Genomic DNA, 21,900 nt, shown 5'->3' on the forward strand with positions numbered 1-21,900 from the left:
TGTGTCCCAGTTCCATGTACCTGACACACATTTCTCCCCCTTCATCTGTCTAAATCCTACCTGTGCTTTCAAAGCACATCTCAAATATCATTTCAAATGTCAAATAACAGAGCAATCTTTTAAAAATATAAGTCAGATATGTCATTTGTGCTTAGAACCTTTCATGGTTTCTGGTTGCACAGTAAACCCAAGGCCCTTCTCTGGGACCCAGACCCCTGCTGACCTCAGTCCTTGTCCTCCTGTCCCCTTCACCCCGAGCTCATCCCTGCCCTAGGGATGTGGCACTTGCCATAGCCTTGCAGGAATGGCTTTCCCTGGTTCTGCATGTGTGAACTCTGTCTTGACACCCACGTCTCAGTTTAAATATCACAGAATCTGCAGGAGACCTTCCGTGACCCCGGATCTGAGGCAGCCCCTTCGGGAACAGAAAAAGAGCCCTAAAGACGCCCATGCCCAATTGCTGGCACCTGGGAGTATGTTATGCTTTGTGACAACAGGGGCTTTGCAGAGGGAATGGAGGTGACCGAGTTTAAGGTGATAATTTCCTGCTTTACCTGTGGGGGCCCAGCATAATTACACATGTTCTTAGATGTGGAAGGGAGAGGCAGGAGGAAGAGGCAGGGCAGGTCCGTGTGAGATGCACGGACGGCCGTTGCGGCGGCGAGCAGAGGAATGGTGTTCACAGGTGCAGGAAGCAGCCCTCTGCAAGGGGACCTCTGTCCTGTGGTCACAGGAGCTGAATTCTGCCAGCAACCCACACAAGCTGGAAATAGACACCCCCTAAGGAAGGCAGCTGTCAGACCGGGGTCCCCCTGGAATGGTGGGGTAACACACTGGTGTGGTCATGGTGGCCACAGAAAATGAATACAGTCCATGATGCTCTTTTTTTTTTGAGACAAGGTTTCATTGTTGCCCAAGCTGGGGTGCAGGGGCAAGATCACACCTCACTGCAGCTTCAACCTCCTGGGCTCAAGTGATCCTCCTGCCTCAGCCTCCCAAGTAGCTGGGACTATGGGTGTGTGCCACCATGCCTTTAAGTAACATTTAAAAAAAAATAACAGTTTTTAAAAATGTGACTCATTATTTATTGACATTGTTCCGCTCCTACTTATGAGTGAAAATGTGTGGTGTTTGGTTTTCTGTTCTTGTGTCAGTTTGCTGAGAATGATGGTTTCCAGATTCATCCATGTCCCTGCAAAGGACATAAACTCACCTGTTATGTTTTAGCACAGAGACTGGCAGCATTTTCCTCCTGCTCTAGAGATTTATAGAACTTTGAACTTGAGAGAAATGATTTAGGGTATCTAGTGGAAGAAATTTCTAAGCAGCAAAGCATTCAAGATATGACATGCGTGCTGTTAAAAGCATTCAGTTTTATAAGAGAAACAGAGCATAAAAGTTCAGAAAATTTGCAGCTTGACATGCAACAGAAAAGAAAAATAGAATAGAAAATAATTTCTGGAAAGAAATTCAAGCCAACTGCAGAAATCTGCATAAGTAGCAAGAAGCCTAATGTTAATCCCCAAGACAATGGGGAAAATATCTCCAGGACATGTCAGAGACATTCATGACAGCCCCTCCCATCACAGGCCCTGAAGCCCAGGAGGAAAAAGTGGTTTTGTGGGCTGGACCCAGGGTCCCCATGCTGTGTGCAGTCTAGGAACTTGGTGCCCTGTGTCCCAGATACTCCAGCCATGGCTAAAAGGGGACAATGTAGAGCTCAGGCCATGGCTTCAGAGGGTGGGGGCCCCAAACCTTGGCAGCTTCCACATAGTGTTAAGCCTGCAGGTGCACGGAAGTCAAGAATTGAGCTTTAGGAACCCATACCTAGATTTCAGAGGATGTATGGAAATCCCTGGATGCCCAGCAAAAGTTTGCTGCAGGGGTGGGGCCTCATGGAGAACCTCTGCTAGGGAGGTGTGAAGGGAAATGTGGGGTTGGAGCCCCCACACAGAGTTCCTACTGAGGCACTGCCTAGTGGAGCTGTGAGAAGAGGGACACCGTCCTCCAGACCCCAGAATGGTAGATTCACCAGCAGCTTGCACCATGTGCCTGGAAAAGCCACAGACACTCAATGCCAGCCGGTGAAAGCAGTGGGGAGGGAGCTGTATCCTGCAAAGCCACAGGGTGGGGCTGTCCAAGACTGTGGGAACCCACCTCTTGCATCAGCGTGACCCAGATGTGAGGCATGGAATCAAAGATCATTTAGGAGCTTTAAGATTTGACTGCCCTATTGGATTTTGGATTTGCATTAGCCCTATAACTTCTTTGTTTTGGTCAATTTCTCCCATTTGGAATGTCTGTATTTACCCAATACCTGTACCCCCATTGTATCTAGGAAGTAACTAGCTTGCTTTTAATTTTAAGGGCTCATAGGTGGAAGGGACTTGCCTTGTCTCAGATGAGACTTTGAACTGTGGACTTTTGAATTAATGATGAAATGAGTTAAGACTTTGGGGGAACTATTGGGAAGGCATGATTGGTTTTGAAATGTGAGGACATGAGATTGGAGGGGCTGGGGATGGAATGATATGATTTGGCTGTGTCCCCACCCAAATCTGAACTCAAATTGTGTGTCACAGAATTCCCACATGTGGGAGGGACCCAGGGGGAGACAATTGAATCATGGGGGCCGGTCTTTCCCGTGCTAGTCTTATGAGAGTAAGTCTCATGAAATCTGATGGGTTTATCAGGAGTTTCTGCTTTTGCTTCTTCCTCATTTTTCTCTTGCTGCTGCCATGTAAGAAGTGCCTTTCACCTCCCACCATGATTCTGAGGCCTCCCAGCAATGTGCAACTGTAAGTCCAATTAAACCTCTTTCTCTTCCCAGTCTTGGGTGTGTCTTTATCTGCAGTGTGAAAATGGACTAATACATCTTGCTAGTCCCCAGTGTCTGGAACAGAGTCACAGTGTGTGGAATAGAGTAGGTGCACACATATGTAGTATTACTTATATCTGGATGGGGTTGCCAGCCAGGGCTCCAGGTCTTCCCTTCCTGTAAGTTTATTAAAAGATGGGTTTGATATTTAACAAAATATATTAATTCACATATAAATTAATACAATTTGTGAAACCTCTTTCTAACATCTCAAATAAACACATTTACTAATGAGAAAAATCTTTTTTTAAATTGTCAAAACCTGTGTCTACACTTTCGGCTCAGAAACTGTAGTCCTGCTGTCCACAGCGGCTTTACGAGTTGCCTTAGGGAAGAACTGAGCAGGGAGGAGAGACCCTGAAGACCAGGCTGGGGTGAGGGCGTGAGTGTTGTCCCCTGGCCCCCCACACGTTCAAGAAGGTGCTGGGGCCTTGCCTTGGCCGCTTGCCTCTAGCCTCTGAACTGTTTCCTTAGGATGGATTTGGGACAGAGCTAGCGGAGGCTCCTCTGGCGTGTCCCGGGGGCTTAGCTATCTTGGTGGTCTTAGCTCCTCTGGGTTCTTCTTAATGTTCTCCTTGGGGGCCAGCAGCTGCAGAACAGCCAGCAGAGGGTGGGCAGCTCCGGCACTCTCTGCACTGTGGAAGGACTCCTGCCGCCACCCTGCACCTGCTGCTGAGGATGCTGAGGGCAGTCTGGACAGGGTTGCCAGCCCGGGCTCCAGGCATTCCCTTCCTGTAAGTGCAATGGCTCCTCCACTGCGGGAAGTACTCCCAGCCACCCGCCTCCCACCCTCCACCCTCCACCCTCCCCTCATGGCAGGTTCTTCCCGGCTCCATTTGCGGCTGCCCAGGGAATAATTCCAGGGATGTAGTGATGTCTGGTGTCTGGATGGTCTCCATGGGATTAGAAAAGCAGCTGGTTTGGCATTTCGGAGGCAACCCTGCCCCACAGAGCCCAGCACTGCCTCTTCCCGGGAGATGCGTCCTGTCAGGCAAACCCAGCAAATCAAAAACCAATTCTGCAGAGGGATGATTTTCGCCTTCCTAAAGGTGAAATCACAAAAGCTCACGGGCAATGCGCACTCTGCGGAAAGCCCAAATCAAATTACTCTGCGGCCTGTGTAGATTTCCTGTGCCTGGCACCCGGGTACGTGCATGCAGGAAGCGCTCATTACAGGCACAGTGGCAGATGTCAGCCCCAAAGTGTCCATTTTACTAGCTGGTGTTTCAGCATCTGTCACGGGGCTCCACAAAGTGTGACAGCTGCCAGCGTGCCTCCGTGCGGATTTCTGCTGCTGTTTTCCTCTCGGGAAGGGCCCTGATTCTGGACAGAACGCACTGGAGAAGTCTGTGACTTCACAGCCCCAGGCTCTTGGCCCAGGCAGGACGAGGAAAGGATGCCGCTCAGCATCGCCTGACATATTTGGTGTGTTTTGTGTGTCTGGACGTGGCAGAGTCCCTGCGGCCCCTGCAGCTCCCAGGCCTGGTGCCCGGCTGCCGCCTCAGGGCTGCGCTGAGGTCAGGCCACAGCAGCATCCAGAGCCGCACCTCAGCTGGTTTTATCATCTACGAGTTACCCAGTGTTTCAGATAAGTCACATTCCAGGGCAGCGGCGCAGATATGTGGGCCCTTATTTCCTCTCCCAGGCTGATAACAACGAGCAAGTGATTTCCTGTCCAAAGCCAGGTACTCCAGCAAAATGAGAAGTCCTATCTCTAGGAAAATAATACCGTGTCTCTCTCAGCCCCTTCCCCAGCACACACTAGGCACGGAACGCGTCTGACCCTTGGGCAAGCTGCAGCAGCTTCGTTTCCTCTCTGCCTGTTTGTGCACCCCGCTGTCTCCCACTCCAGGCTGTGATCATCACCACCCCGCACGCAGCGAGGCAGGGCTAGGCTCCCATTTCACAGGTGAGAAAAGTGAGTTTGCAAGACATTAAGTAACATGCGGTGTCTCACTGGCAGCAAGTGGACGGGGCCAGGGCAGGCCGGCTCTGTGTTCCTAGGAGACCCAGTGAGGACTACTCAGGCCCTTCTGCTGCTGCTGGTTGAGGTGAAAGGGGCTTATAGCTCAGAGACCTCAGTCATTTGGGCTCTAAAAGCAAACTCCACCTTGTGATGCGCACCCCAATGAGCCAGCAGCTTCGGAAGCAGCATCAACATGTCACCTCCCCAGGCTCCCTCTCCCATCTCAATAGCCTTCCTGCCTATGGCTTCCCTCTTGGATCTGCACTGCCCCTCTGTAGGGAAGAGGCAGCAGGAGCAGTGTGGGTCATAGCCCCATTGACGGATGAAGGGGCAGGAAATTGAAACAATTTGCCAGGATCTGTAGACAGAGGGTAGAAGAGGCAGGAGGAGATCTAGACCTTCTCATCTGAAAGCCACTCACTGACACCAGGACACACAACTGTCCTTCCTCGCCTGCCCCTCACTGCTCACACTGTGTGGGTGGAGACCTTGTCTCTCTTGGTGCTGTGGGAACAGTGCTGGGCCCACCCATCAAGGCCTCCCTGGAAGTGTGCTGAGTGTGTGGTGTGAGGAAAGACTCACCAGCCACCCATGTTACCTCCATGGTGACCTCACCAGACAACAGGGTCCTCCCAAGGGAAGAATACTGGATTGGTGGAGAGGGTCCAAAAGCCCCAGGCAGTGGCAGGTGGGAGCAGAGGAGAAGGCACCGTGTCTGTGGGTGGGACTGATGCCTTGGGAGGTGCGGGGCCTCCCTCCATGGCTGCCCAGGATCCAGGGCACTGACCGTCTCTCCTGGAGCAGAGCAGGGCCCAGGGGGCTGAGGCAGGGCCCATTTTGGCAAATTCTTAGCTGGTAGAGGTTTCACGTCTTTCTCTGTAAGTTGAGGACGCCAGCGTAGTTCGTCTTTCAGGATAGCTGTGATTAGATCATGTGCGTAAAGCGCCCATCATGGCAGCATACTCATCCTAGCGACAAGTCTGCACTTGAAAACAAGTCCATTGACGCACAGCAAAAACTGCTGCAGGTGAGCAGGTGGAGGGGAATGACGGAAAGAGGTGTTGAAGGGTGGGGGCGGGGAGTGCACAGAGGCACTGGAAACGAACTTTTCCCGTTTCCTAGGGACAAGCTTTGCGACAGCTGCTGCAGCCTGGTCATCTTCAGAATCCTGGAGTCCTCGCCAAGGGCACGGGCTCCCTCGTGGTCGCGGAATAACTGGGCCTGCCCCACACTCTCAGATTGAGAGGGGATCTGCCTGACTTAGGCTCAGTCTTTTGTGGATGAATTGCGGTGGCACTAGGTCAATGGTGGGGATTTGACTCATTCGAGAGACCGGGTTCCTGCCGTGCACGTCTTCTTCCTGTTGCAACGGTCTGCAGGGAATGTGGTGTCAGAATGTTAGTGCCTCGTGTTTCCTACGAATGGTCCTCTTCCTGTTGCAAGGCTCTGCAGGGAATGTGGTGTCAGAATGTTAGTGCCTCGTGTTTCCTACGAATGGTAGCCGTAAGCTGACGGTGAGACAGTCACAGCACTTCATGTCCTGCAATTTGATTTGCTCAGATTCCCAGCCCTTGTGTCTTTGACGCGGCGGCTCTGAGACCATGTTCCCAGCTCCTCGCAGCATGCGTGGTCATCCGATGTTCCGGCACATTCTTTGGTATTCATGTGGATTTCACAGCAGTAATGAGGAAAGTCCATTCCTTGGAAAACGTTTTTAATGTTTCAACAAAAAGATGACATTCTTTGGAGGCACTTTGGTTTCCCTGCTTCTATTTTCTGAGGGTTTCCATGGACTGAAGGTTGAGAACGCAGGATTCCCTAATCTTATTCCAGAAATTATTTTTACCCAGACCTGTTTACTTTCCCCTTAGATTTGTGTAGCTGTTACACCCTGTCATATGCAACTGGAACGTAAACTGCGCCCTCTTGGCTGTTTTATGAGTGCAACCGACTCTAGGAATTGCTGCTTTTCCCGATTTTCCAGAGCTTTGCATTTCGCCATCCGGGAGTCTCCCGCACCCGTCACAGTCAGTCAAACACGTATTTTATCTGCTCCCTACTTATTATTTAACAGAACCCAGTATTTGTAACGGAACCCACTATCCTGTCCGGCCCTGAAGTGGCTGTGTAGTGTGAGCATGTACGGAGCCCATTTATTGTCCTCCCAATTAACTACCTTTTCTAATTCAACCTGTTTTCTGTAATGTAGTCTTCCGTAGAACTGAATATGTGCGGGCCTTCTCTGTAGGGTTTTTCATCTATTAACTTATATCATCCTCACAACAACCCAGTGAGAGAGAGATTATTATCTTTATTTGAGTGACGAAGACGTGCAGAGCACAGAGAGGAGAAGGGACTTGCTCAAGGTCCCACAGCTGCTAGATGATGGAAACGGGGCCCTTGCGGGGCAGCCTGGCGGTGAGGTCCCGACTCTGTGTCTGCGTTGCCTCCCGCAGATTCGAGCGCCAAACTGTGTTTGGTCAGTCTTTCTATCTGGAGCTTCCACACCTGCAATTCCATCACTACAGATGGAAAATACTCAGGGGAAAAAATAGCAGAACAACAACAGCACAGCAGGAAAGAAAAACAATGCAGATAGAACCAGTACACTCTAATGATGACTATTGAATACCATTTGCATTGTGTTAGGTATTAGGGGAAATCCTGAGGTGACCCAAGTATACCAGAGGGGTGTGTAGCTTTTATGCAAATCCAGCCCCATTTTATGTCAGGACTTGACCATTGTCAGATTTCCGTACCTGCAGGGAGTCCTGGAACCAGTCCCCTGTGGGTATCCAGGGATGGCTGTCCAGGCTGACGACTTGGATCTGTTGGGCATATTTCTAGGTCTCTGTTCTAGTCTAGTGATCATGCTGTGTTTTTACCATAGTCTTTCACGCATTTACTTATTGCCACTTTATTTCAGCCTGAAGTATCCTGTATGCATCCATGTTATTATTATTTTAAAAAAAGTTCTTGCCTTGTTTTTTTATTTTGCTTTTCATTCTTCTAGACAACATTTATAATCAATTTTGCTTACAAAATTCTATTAGAAGTTTGAGTTGTATCAAATTCATAAATTAGTTTGGCAAAAATGTACGTCTTCTTAGCGTTTCTCTTGAGATACGGAATGTAGCTTATTTCTCCATTTGTTCAGATGTTTCCTGTGGTGCCCTCTTGGGCTTATGGATTTAATTATTTGGGCCTGACAGACTTCTTGCAAGGTTAATTTCCAAGTACGCAGTTTTAAAATTGTGAGTAGAATTCTTTCCCATTGTTTCTCTAACTGCTCATGCTGACATGCAGGAAAACGACTGCTTTGATGCTCCTATTATTAACACTTAAAAAATTAGTGTAATTTTACATTGTTTTCTCTTTCTCAGGTAGGCAATGATATCAAATTTGAATAATGTCAAAATTTCACCTTCCTTTTAAAACATTATGCGTCTGTGTGTGTGTGTTGTGTGTGTCTGTGTGTCTGCATATGTGTGTCTGTGCGTGTATGTGTGTCTGTCTGCATATGTGTGTCTGTGTGTGTGTGTTGTGTGTGTCTGTGTGTCTTCGTATGTGCGTGTGTGTGTGTGTGTGTGTGTGGTTTTCCCTCCTTTTAATTTGTTGTGGATCTGAGAGAATGCTGGCCACAGGCAGCTGCCTTGTCTTTTCCATTCTTTCGGTAGCGAGATGCTACCAATTTACTATTAGGTATTTATTGTTAGGTAGGTATTGGCTATTGGCTTTAGTAGGTATCTTTAATCATGTTAGAGAAGTGTTTTTCTTTCCTAGTTTATTACAAAGTTTTAGCAAATATCTCTCAGCACTACTGCCATAAGCATAGTGCTTCTTTCTCTTTATTTCACATACAGCTTTTGCATCTGTATTCATAAAAGACATCTGGTCTCGTTTCCTTTTCAGTCTGTCTTTGCTTCTGTCTCTAGGACATGCTGGCTTTGGGAAATGAATTATTGGGAAGCATCCCACCTTTTTGTGTTCTCTGGAAACGCTTATCTGGCACGGAAATTATCTGTTCCATGACGGTCTGAAAACCCAGCCTGTGAAAATGTCTGTGGCTGGAAACTCGTGAAAAATAATTCTTCAACAACATTTTCAGTTTCATACATGGTTTTTCATTTATTGCTTATTGATTCAATTGTGGTGACTCATTTTCTTAGACAAGAAAAAAATACATTGTTTAAATAGCTACATCAAGAATGAAACATTCAGACTGATTTTTCTTATATGAATTGAGTTGCCTGGCACACTTGCTTTCTTTACTTTTCCTTCTAGCTCCTGTGTTTTTTTCTCTTATATTGTCACTGGGCTGTCTTTTACATGAAATGTTTTCATTTTTGAGAATTACATGTGACAGATGAATATAATTGAATATAATTTATAACAATTATTTAGAATTGTTTGAGTAAACAATTTTGATTCCCTTTGTCAAATTTTTATGCCATGACTTTTCCATCTTTGAGGGATTAAAAAAAATCTGTCTTTTGATGGCCTAGAGCACAATTCTGAGGAAAGATGTGGATGTTAGTCCTGAATCCTTAGCTGGGTATGGGATTTTGGAGTCAGAAACTTTCTTTTTAACTTTAAAGTAGTTGTTTCACTAGTTTCTAATATTTAAAGTTGTGTAAGAAAAAGTGACGCTAGGCTGTTACTTATTTCTTAAAGCAAAACGATTTTTGCTATTTTATTGTTAACTCTATGTTGGACATTTTGAGAAACTGCTAAAATGTTTTTTTAAAATGTGTGCATGATTTTACATCCTCACCAGGAATGCATGAGGGTTGAATTTCACATCCTCATCTACACTTGTTACTGTCTGTAGTTCAGACGTTGGTGGTCTTGTTTGGACGTGAAGTGGTATCTCACTGTGGTTCTGACTTTCATTCCTTGATGACTAATACGTTGATCATCTTTTCATATACTTATTGGCCCTATGTGTATATCTTCTTTGGACAGATGTGCATTAAATTTCTACACAGACGTGCAGTGTTTTAGTTGTCTTTTCACTATTAAGAATATCTTATGTATTCTGGGTACTAGATCCTTGTTAGATGCATAAGTTGCAAATCTTTTCAACTTTATTTGTTAGAATCTGGGCATCACTCTGTCATTGAAGCCAAAGTGCAAGCAGTGTGATTGCACTTTACTACAGCTTCGAACTCCTGGGCTCAAGCAATCCTCCTAGGACCACAGGCACACACCACCATGCCTGGCTCATTCTTTTTAAGTTTTAGTAGAGACAAGGTCTCACTACATTGCTCAGGCTTGTCTCAAACTCCTTGGTTCAAGGAATCCTCTTGCTTCAGCCTCCTGAGTAGCTAGGACTACATATGTACATCAACACACCTGGTTCATTTTTTTTCTTGAGGGACAGGGTTTTACTATATTGCCCAGGATGGTCTCAAACTTTGCCCCCAAACAAGCCTCCTGCTTTGGCCTCCCAAAGTACTGGGATTATAGGCATGAGCCACCACCAACTCCTTGATAGTGTCTTTAAAGCACAAGAGTTTTTGATAAAGTTCAGTTTATTTATCATTTTTTCTCTTGTCACTTATACTTTTGGTATCATATCTATGAAACAATTGCTCAATACAAGGTCACAAAGATTTACTCCTATGCTTTCTACTAAGAATTTTATAGTTTTGGCCCTTACATTTATATCTATTATCCATGTGGAGTTAATTTTTGTACCTGGTGTGAGGTAGGGATCTGCATTTATTCTTTGCATGTGGATATCCAGTCTTGAAAATACTATTCTTTCCCCATTGGATTGTCTTGGTGTCATTGATGGATTTCAATTGACCATAGGTATAAGGATTTATTTCTGGATTCTCAATTCTATTCCATTGAACTGTATGTCTATACTTATGCCAGTACCTCCCTGTCTTGATGACTACAGCTTTGAATTAAGTTCTGTAATTGGGAAGAGTGAGTCCTCAAATTTTAAAACTGATGTATATGGAGAGCTGACTTGCTGTGTAAACAGGTTCTGCCAGGTTAACGTCTGGACTTGAGTGTGCACACATTTTGGCACATATGGGGTCCTGAAACCAACTCTGTACATATACTGAAAGACAACTGCATATCTTTTAAAAATCTTACTTTCAACCTATTTGTGTCTTTAACGTGTCTCTTGTAGACAGCATATAGTTTGATCATGTTTTTAATTCATTCTGTCAATCTCTGCCTTTGATTCATTTGTTTAATCCATTTATATTTAATGTAATTATTCATAAGCTAGGATTTATATCTTCCACTTTGCTATTTTCTATATCTTATGTCTCTTTTTTTCCTGTTAATTCATTATTGCCTTCTTTTCTGTTAAGTAGATGTTTTGTAGTTACTATTTAAATATCCTTGTTTCTTTTACTAAATTTTTTTCAAGTTGTCATCTTATTGGTTGATACGGTAATTAAAATTAACATCTTAACAATTATCTAATCAATATTAAAACCAATTAATTTAAATACTAAATCAACCTTTGTTTTACATAGCTCCATTCCATCTCCCTTTCATTGTATATTATTTCATACAAATTATATGCTTATAAATATAAGCCCATAAACAGCTTTATAATTATTACTTTATTCAAGTCCTTTATACTAGATTATAAAGTTACAAACAGAAAAATACTCATTCTTTTAAATATTTACCAAAGTAGTTATCTTTACTATTTTTTTTTATTTCTTCATGGAGATTTCATTGACTGTCTAGTGTCCTTTACATTAGCCTAAAGGACTTCCTCTACTTCCTTCATGTGAGGAATGTCTGATAGCAATGAATTACCTCCACTTTCATTTACCTGGGAATATATTTATTTCTCCTTCATTTTTCCACATTAAAAAATGTTAGCTTGGAAAACTTTTTTTTTTTTTTTTTTTTTGAGACAGAGTTTCGCTCTTGTTACCTAGGCTGGAGTGCAATGGCGCGATCTCAGCTCACCGCAACCTCCGCCTCCTGGATTCAGGCAATTCTCCTGCCTCAACCTCCCGAGTAGCTGGGATTACAGGCACGCGCCACCATGCCCAGCTAATTTTTTGTATTTTTACTAGAGGCGGGGTTTCACCATGTTGACCAGGATGGTCTCGATCTGTTGACCTCATGATCCACCCTCCTCGGCCTCCCAAAGTGCTGGGATTACAGGCGTGAGCCACCGTGCCTGGCCTTGGTAAACATTTTATTTTGGAATTTTAAACATATCCCCCCAAAATTTTATTACTAAGTCTTAAAGACATAACATCCACGTTTTCTTCAGTTTTGTCGAGTTTGAAATAGACGCTGCCTGAAAATTACTTGTGTTTTTTACATAAATCCTGTGTGCTAATTTCTTTTCTTTCTCGTATATGGCCATAATGTTTTCAGGCATTTGGGTTAGTTAACTCATTGTGGTAAGCTGTATTACTACTCACCCATTTCTAGTGTCCTTTCTGGGAGAGGATTATGTCTTTCTGACCCTAAAGTCATTCTTGTCCCTGTGTATTGTTCAAGAAAGTTTGAGCAAAACCAGTAGGTGTCATTTCTGGGTGGACACTGTAAAAGCCAACCTGAGAGTCACCATGCTCTGTTTGTCTCCTGTCACTGCATCTGCTCGTGCTGCAGACAGTGGCTTCAGTCCTAGTGTAAGGACGAAAGTGACACTGAGTGGAGCCTCCAGGTAACTTGCATATGGAGGAGAAATGGACCTTTATTGTTGTAACTTTTTTTACATGTAATTTTTAACAAAATCATTTCCAAATGGTTCAAAAATTAAGAATAAAAATATGCTAAAAAGTATTCAGTCTCCTTCAGTCTTTCTCTACATATTCTCAGTGCCGTCTCATCCCATGCCTAGGAATCCTGATCATTAACTTTTTAATGTATATTTTTAGAGTGTCTTTATGTGTCTGTGGCAAACATGCCACATGCATGCTCACACACAGATATTCACCTGTTGTTACTTAAGATGCACCATCCCACTGTGCTACATATGGCTTCTTAAATTTAATAAGCCTTGAAGATCTGTATATATTAATGTTTTTTGTTGAGTTTATAGTTACATAGCGTTTCATTTATGGTTGTGTCATCATTAATTATGAAAGTGTTGGCCGGGTGCAATGACTTACACCTGTAATCCCAGCACTTTGGGAGGCTGAGGCAGGCAGATCCTCTGATGTCAGGAGTTCAAGACCAGTCTGACCAACATGGAGAAACCATGTCTCTAGTAAAAATACAAAATCAGCTGGGCGTGATGGCACATGCCGGTAGTCCCAGCTACTCAGGAGGCTGAAGCAGGAGAATTGCTTGGACCCGGGAGGTGGAGGTTGTGGTGAGCTGAGATGGCGCCATTGCACTCCAGCCTAGGCAACAAGAGCAAGACTCCATCTCAAAAAAAAGAAAAGAAAAGAAAAAAAAGAGTGGCTGCTCTTCTTTTAATCCTTTCAGGCACTTGGGAGATTCTCTTGATCTCATATTTGATGGTTCTTTTTCAACTCTTGAAATTTCATCAGTTCCTGTCTTGGTTTTCTCTTTCATGCGGCTCTTATTGCAAATTACTCTGCATTCATACGTTGTCTTGAATTTTTCCTCATCGTTTATTTTTATCTTTTTTTGAAATGTTTTGAAATTTTGCTGAGCTCTGTCTCCTAGAAAACCGATTAAATCTTCAGCAACATACTATTTTGTTTTCAGGTTTTTCAGGTCTTCCGTTTCCCTCTCTGGGTGCTAACCCCCTGGTGGGCGGGTCCTGTTTTCCTGTGTGCTTGGTTTTATTTCTGTAGCTCTTTGGCCTGATCCTGGGGGTGGCCCTACTGCTGAGGGTGACTGCGGGTTTTGGGATTGCAGAGACGTTCCTCCAATTAACCGCCACAGCTCAGCCTGCCTGCAGGAGCCCTGTGCCCTGGCGGGAAGAGGGGCTTCCACCCTCAGCGCTCAGCTGTCGAAGCCAATGTCATCTGCCGCACACACGCAGCCTCCCTGTCTTGTGACCCCGCCTACTTTCCGTCTTCTGGAAAGCCACCTATGTGGTGTGCTGAAGGCTTCTGTGCTCACTGCTTCGCTCGGTGTGGATTTATGTACTTGGTGAATTCTTATTGTCATGCCATAGTGTTTAGGGAGGAGACAAGGAAAATCCATCTGCTAATTCTACTATTTTGAAAGGAGAACTCAGTGGGGAAGGGCAGAGACAGGGAAACAGGCATTTGGAAAACGGAATCGCCTGGACTTCGATGGGGACAGGGAACTCGGTTGGACTTTAGGGCTGGTGACTGCTCACTTATCAGAATGACGCCTTCCTCTTGGGGGAGGGAAGTCATCAGAGGGCCCTGCAGGGTGGGGTGGAGAGGACCCAAACTCACGTTCTACCCTGCGTGGATCAGAGCCTGACGCCTCTAACACTAACACGTCTCTTTAATAGCCTTTATCCAACTCCATGTTATGAGGATTTTGCCTAGAGATGAAGTAGCTGTTCTGCTCACCTGGTAACATGTGATTGTGACTGGACTCACGCTAGCTCGCCTGGTAGCGTGTGACTGTGACTGGACCCGCACTATTGTGGGTCCTTTCCGCTTCCCCTGGAGATATGGCCGGTAAATTAGTTAATTATTGTTTTCATATTGACATGCAATTCAAGCTTTTGATTTGTAACTTAATTGTTCTGCTTTAGGTAACTTCCAGTAATAAAACCAGTGTTCTGTCTCAGTGTTAGCCAGAGGAAGATTAAGAAGTAAGCTGGAGAGTTTAGTAGCTTTGAACAATAGCATAAAATGTGGAATAATGAACTGTAAATGTGCCTAATTACATAAATAATGCATTTGTGTAATTGTCAAGTAAGGGGGTGTGCTAATGAATCAATTATTTTTAATTGTAGGATGCCTGATTGTTTCAGAAATATAATTGATTGTAATCAAGAATCAATTAAATGTTGATAGTAATTATGTTTATCAGGCTTAAATACATGACATCATTACACTATAACCACTTCAGGAAGAAGAATCTAGAATGAGGTTATTATAAGTGAAGGAGAAATAGCTCATGTTTATGTCAACAGCTTTGCAGTGCTAGGACTGCACAGTAACAAGGTAAAAACGAGGAGCACATTCTTCAAGGCGTTGACGGCTGGCTTCTCCCACCCCCGTGAGCCTTGAGGCCCTCACAGCAGAGCAGGTGAGTCGGATCAGGGACCTACAAGGGCAAAACACACTTATGCTGGAGGCGTGGGCGTGGCCAGGCTGCTGTTGCTTTTGGGGAAACCGGTGCTGCTGGGATCCTCTGACTTCCCGTGCTCATTTGTAGTCCACGTGCCACTTGTCTTGCTATTCTGCCGAGTTGATGTGAGACCCCGACTCTGCCGGATGCACCATGGTTGTCTAAATGTTATAGAAGTGAATGCTACCATGTGAGGCATGCTGCAGTCACTGGTCTGTGAGTGCCCCCAGGGCCCAGGGCTGTGTCTCGTTCATGTTTGTCCTCATGGTGCCCGCCCCATAGCTGCCCTCACTGAAAGTTAAGTGAATAGAAAAAAGCAGAGGTTGTGGTTCAGTAGCTGTCCTAGGTGGCTACTGTTGTTCTCTGTTGATCAACGGTTGACTTACCCATACTCTCACCCATTCACTCACTCATTCAACATTTATTGAACACTTAGTGTAATATTTGATGATATTTATATGTACCAAGAACTGTCCCAGCGGTTTAAGACGTTGTTTAATAGGGGAAGATGGTCCTTGCCCTCGTGAAGCTGATGGTAGGTCAGAGAGGCAGGTTCCTGAACTATCAGTGCCATTGCAGGTGTCAGGTGCGCCTGGGTGGGTGGCGTTGGATACACACTGCAGAGGCACCAAGAGAGACTCGAGTTTGGCCCTGAGGGCAGGATGGAAGAGGCTGCACTTACAGGGAAGACTGGGAGGGAGCCAGGCCTGAAGGGCTAAGGCACAGAGGCTCCTGTGTGCCGAGGAGTGAAGCGAACTGGTGTGGCAAAGGCCCCCATGGGCTGCTCCTCGGAGAGGGTGTCAGGAAGGAGGAATGTGCCCAGTGAGACTGCATGTGGCCAAGTCTTCAAGCTGAACGCCACAGGCAAACTTCGGCCCTTATTTTCCTGGGTCCTTATTTCCTTTTCTCTGAGGGGCCACTAATTCTTTCCTTCCTTCTTCCAGGTCCTCCCTTCTCAGCTTTGTGACACCATCTCCCATTGCTCTGTTTCACTTCTTTCCCCCCACACCCCCTGCTGATATGGTGTGGCTGTGTCCCCACCCAAATAGCATCTTGAATTGTAGCTTTCATAATCCCCACGTGTTGTGGGAGGGGCCAGCCAGGAGGTAATTGAGTCATGGGGGTGGGTCTTTCCCATGCTGTTCTTGTGATACTAAGTCTCACGAGATCTGATGGTTTTATAAAGGGCAGTTCCCCTGCACACGCTCGCATGTAAGAAGGGCCTTTGTTCCTCCTTTTCCTCCTACTGAGATTGTGAGGCCTCCCCAGCCGTGTGGAACTGTGAGTCCATTAAACCTCTTTCCTTTATAAAGTGCCCAGTCTCAGGTATGTCCTTAGAGCAGCGTGAGAACGAACTGATACACCTGCCCATCTCCTTTGCTGGCTCCCCCACAGCTGGGGTCATCCCAAGAGTGGCATTGAGAACGCTCAGCAAGGCTTATTGGAACGTGTGTCCGGAGGGTCCCAGCGTCCTTGCGAGTCCAGATGCTCTGCCCAGGTGTGTCTGCTGTCAGGGGTTGGGCTGTGAAGTTTATAGAGGTTTGAGGACTCTGCTTCAGGGCTGGGCTAGTTCCCAGGTGTTTCGCATCATGGTTGATTTCTCAGTGTTTGGAGCAGCCACCTAACAGCTTTAGCTGGGAATCCAATAGGCCCAGCTTAGGTTCAAGCCTGTGGGTAAAACCCACAGCCTGCAGGGCCACAGAGGGGTTAAGCACCCTGTGCTTCTCTGGCAGAAGAAAACTAGGGCGCCTGGGGCCCTTCCCTCCCCTTCAGCAGTGTCCAGCCTGGCCTCTGTGGTTTCCTCTGCATGCACAGCCCACAGCGGCCTTCCTGCTGGCCCAGGAGTCTTCCAACAACCTGACCCCTGAGCTCCCTCACTGTGCCTGGAGGTGCCCATCCCACGGTCCAGTTGCTGCCTCAGTTGTGCCGTTTTTCCTGTCCCGTCCCTGTGATCGGATAGCAGCTGCTGAATCTCTCTGTCACTCTTCTCTGATTTAGCTGTTGTTTGTGTTAGCCTGAGCTTCCTCTAGGAGAGCCACTGTCTTTTTAAAAATCAAAGTAAAAATAGAAGCAGTGAACATTCGCAGCATCCTAAATCATCCTGTGCTAAATGCTCTGCATGTATTAATTAATGGAATCGTCTCATCAAACCCATAAGGAAGGTATCATTATTATCCTGAGTTACAAACGGAGAACCTGAGGCACAGGGAAGGTGAGAAGACCCTGTAGTGAGTGGCAGGTGGAGATGGACCGAGGCAGTCTGGCTTCAGAGTCTGTCCCCAGTCACAGTGCCGTCAGGACACTGGGGTCAGTATGAGCACTGGAAGTCATTTTCCCCACAGCTAAGCCCTGTCCTGGGCCATATCGACACCTCCTTCCTCGGCAGCGCTTCCCCTCCCTGGAATCACTGGTTTTTATTCACTCTCTGCTTGTCTGTGAGTGTCCCAATCTCCCGTGATACAAGCACCGTAGCTGGTCCTCCAGCTTCTCTCTCACGGTGCAGACCTCCGGGACTGCGCCTCCTCCGCGGTGGCCACACGGCCGTCCTGGGCTGGTCTCGCCTTTTCCTGGGCCGTCGGCCTCTTTCCTCTGCCGCCCCTTTCTCGCATCCCACAGCCACTGTTCTTCTGCTCAGTCCCTGCTTCTGCTGGCCTCACTTCCAGGGGCTTCATGAGTTAAGGTGCATGGGAGGTCAAGCCTCTGAGTTTTTGCTGTTTGAAACGTGAATAAAACTTAGTCTGTAAATACAGCGCTCCAGACCGGGCTTCATTTCCTTCTGGGAAATGAGAGAATGAGGATTGTTTTGTTATTGTTGTATTGTTCATGAATGAACAAGGGATTGTTTTGTTATTGTCACTTTTGAGATATCCATTGCATCTGTCCTTTTGCGCCTTTGTTTTTTCTCCGTATGCTTTTTATGGTAATAATACAAAGTGCATTAAGTGCATGCTATGTGTCAGACACTGTTCTAGGTCTTTACATGTGTTGATCTAATATTCAGAGTAACTCCACAAAGTAATAATATTATTTCCATTTTTCTGATTCAGGAACACACGCACCTGTTGACACAGAGCGGCTGTGTAACTAGTCAAACTTCCCACGGGCTGAGTGGAGGAGCTGGGGGTTCACACCAGGCAAAGCCACGCGGAGGTGCCCATCACCCCATCCTGGCCTCTTCCCAGCCGAAGCTCTGAACCTTCCCGTGATGGGCTTAGAGAGGCGTCTTGCCCTCTGGGTGCTGGGTGGGTGCCGCCCATCCGGAAACAGCACCCTTCCAGGGTGGCGTGCCTTCCATCATTTCTTTGGTAATTTCCTTCTCTCTGTTTTCACTTTTTTTTCTTCCTGGGGCTTCTACTTTTGGGATGTTGTGTTTCCTGGACGGAGACTCTGATTTTCTTCTATTTTCATGCTCATGTCTTGCTTTTCATTTTGTTCCATTTTATAGTCCTAACTTATTTTATTTTTAGTGTTTATGATTCGACTTTGAATTCTCGAGTTTTTCCCTTCTTGGAATGTTCTCTTTTTCATAGCATACTGCTCCATTTTCTGTTCTTTAATTTCTGAGCAAGTTAACCGTAGTTTCTCTTGAAAACGTTCTTAGGCTCCCGTTGTTTCTTTCTGAGTTGCTGTTGTGCTTGCGCGTGCCGTGTTTGTCTCGTGTTGGCGATTTCCCCACGTGCCAGCTGAAAATTGGCAAGTTTGCTTACATTTGTGAGTGACCCCCGAACCCCTTCTACAGGCTTTGTGAGCATGGGCGGGGCTTGCTGGACTGCGGGCTTTGTTCTAGGATGTCGGGATGGGGAGCCAATGGTTGTGGTGTGTGATTCCCAAATGACAGAACCTGCAGGTCTTTTTCCTTAGGCTAGTCAGTTGCCTCAGAAACAAATTCTCCAGACTTCTGCCTGGGTGGTGACCCTTGGCGTTAGCATTCTGTAAGAGGGGTTGTCCAATCAGCACCTGCCATCTCTTCCCTCTCCTGCCCACTTCTTGCAAAATTTTGTCCTAAATATGTTATATGGGGTTGAGCAAGGTGAGTGTCTGGCAGAAAGGGGCTGGGGGAGTCCAGGGGCTCACAGGAGGGCAAGGAGGGTGCCTGCGGAGGGAGGCCTCATGGGTATTCCAGTCCAGGTGCCCGTGGAGGGAGGCCTTGTGGGTGTTCCAGTCCAGGTGCCCGTGGAGGGAGGCCTCGTGGGTGTTCCAGTCCAGGTGCCCGTGGAGGGAGGCCTCATGGGTGTTCCAGTCCAGGTGCCCGTGGAGGGAGGCCTCGTGGGTGTTCCAGTCCAGGCAGAATTGCCTTTCGCAAATGCCTGACCTTTGCACAGCAGGAAGCAGACTGTGAGCAGCAGCAGCCCATGGATCCCCTAAAGATTCAAGGTTTGGTAACTGTCTTCTCTAGTGACTGGCTGGGCACCCTGAAGGTTAGAATCCTCACTGAGAGTCAGTATCCTCACCTGCAAAATGAGCAGGTCATGTGTGTGCACTGAATGTGCCCGTTGGCTCCTAGGATACGGGGCAACATGAGGAAACGAGCAGGTCACGTGTGTGCACTGAATGTGCCCGCTCCCTCCTAGGATACGGGGCAACATGAGGAAACGAGCAGGTCACGTGTGTGCACTGAATGTGCCCGCTGGCTCCTAGGATACTTGGCAACATGAGGAAACGAGCAGGTCACGTGTGTGCACTGAATGTGCCCGCTGGCTCCTAGGATACGGGGCAACATGAGGAAACGAGCAGGTCACGTGTGTGCACTGAATGTGCCCGCTGGCTCCTAGGATACTTGGCAACATGAGGAAACGAGCAGGTCACGTGTGTGCACTGAATGTGCCCGCTGGCTCCTAGGATACGGGGCAACATGAGGAAACGAGCAGGTCACGTGTGTGCACTGAATGTGCCCGCTGGCTCCTAGGATACTTGGCAACATGAGGAAACGAGCAGGTCACGTGTGTGCACTGAATGTGCCCGCTGGCTCCTAGGATACTTGGCAACATGAGGAAACGAGCAGGTCACGTGTGTGCACTGAATGTGCCCGCTGGCTCCTAGGATACGGGGCAACATGAGGAAACGAGCAGGTCACGTGTGTGCACTGAATGTGCCCGTTGGCTCCTAGGATACGGGGCAACATGAGGAAACGAGCAGGTCACGTGTGTGCACTGAATGTGCCCGTTGGCTCCTAGGATACGGGGCAACATGAGGAAACGAGCAGGTCACGTGTGTGCACTGAATGTGCCCGCTGGCTCCTAGGATACTTGGCAACATGAGGAAACGAGCAGGTCACGTGTGTGCACTGAATGTGCCCGCTCCCTCGTAGGATACTTGGCAACATGAGGAAACGAGCAGGTCACGTGTGTGCACTGAATGTGCCCGCTCCCTCCTAGGATACGGGGCAACATGAGGAAAGGAGCAGGTCGCGTGTGTGCACTGAATGTGCCCGCTCCCTCCTAGGATACTTGGCAACATGAGGAAACGAGCAGGTCGCGTGTGTGCACTGAATGTGCCCGCTGGCTCCTAGGATACTTGGCAACATGAGGAAACGAGCAGGTCACGTGTGTGCACTGACTGTGCCCGCTCCCTCCTAGGATACGGGGCAACATGGGGAGTGCGGCGCAGTGAGTGGGTTGGTCTCAGGTCCCGTGTGCGTTCTTTGTAAATAACCACCACATGCTTCTTAGTCTCAGCATCTTGGTGCTGCCGACCACCTTAGTAGTTCAAGAAATTCAAGCTGTTTTTTTTTTTTTAAATGGAATCTTACTCTATTGCCCAGGTTGGAGTGCAGTGGCAGGATCCTGGCTTACTGCAACCTTTGTCTCCCAGGTTTAAGTGATTCGCCTGCCTCAGCCTCCTGAGTGGCTGGGATTACAGGCGCCCGTGATCATACCCGGCCATTGTTTTGTATTTTCAGGAGAAACGGGGTTTCACCATGTTGGCCAGGCTGATCTCAAACTCCTGACCTCAGGTGATCCACCCACCTCAGCCTCCCAGAATGCTGGGAGTACAGATGTGAGCCACCAGGCCTGGCCTGCTGTTTTTTTTTTTTTTTTTTTAAACTGTGTTATTTTTCCTCCTCCCCTAGAGGGCAAAATCAAGTGTAGTTGAAAACTCTGAGCCACGTCCACTTCTACTCTGCCCACCAGGCTGTGGGGCTGTTTGTCAACCTCGAGACCTGCTGATCTTCCAGGCCGTCACTACAGAGACATCTGTCCTGGGCGACCTGGAGCGTCACCCTGCGTCGTGGTGGCTGAGGCAGGGTCCTGTCTGCACCCAGGTTTTGCTCCATCACAGGGCCTTGTTCCTTTTCTGCCAGGCTCTGCCCTGGGCTCGGGTTCCTTGAATATAGGAGCCGGGTGTGGCTTTCTGTGCTGGGAAGAGTCGTAGAAAAGGACTCGTGACATGAACACACCCCTGAGGTCATATGAACTCAGGTTCTGCTGAGGTGGCCCAGGGACCACCGAGGGGCAAGTGCTTGTGACAATTCTAGTTTCTTTTGGTCTTGTGTCCAAACAAGTGAGTCAGAATCTCAGCTGTGTGGGGCTTCCATTTGTATATGATTAAAACCAGTGAGTATTTGAGACCACATGGGTTAGCTAGGAAAGCTGCTCCCGGGATGGCTCACAGCTGGTTCTTTCGAGTTTCTGCTAAGAAACCGTCCATGTGGCTTTAAGCACCAAGAAGTGTCAGTGCAAAGTCCATGGTTGTGAACAAGAGTATGCTCACACAAACAAATATAAGACACACATGCACACGTGACAGGCACACAGCATGACATGCACACACACACCTGACTGCATATGGAGTAAGCGGTGGTCAGAGTGAGGTGAGGTTGGTCAGAAAAAGCTTCCAAATAGAAGAACTTGGTTGGTGTGATTTT

Source organism: Callithrix jacchus, chromosome 14 (assembly GCF_049354715.1).
Source record: "Callithrix jacchus isolate 240 chromosome 14, calJac240_pri, whole genome shotgun sequence".
NCBI lineage: Eukaryota > Metazoa > Chordata > Mammalia > Primates > Cebidae > Callithrix > Callithrix jacchus.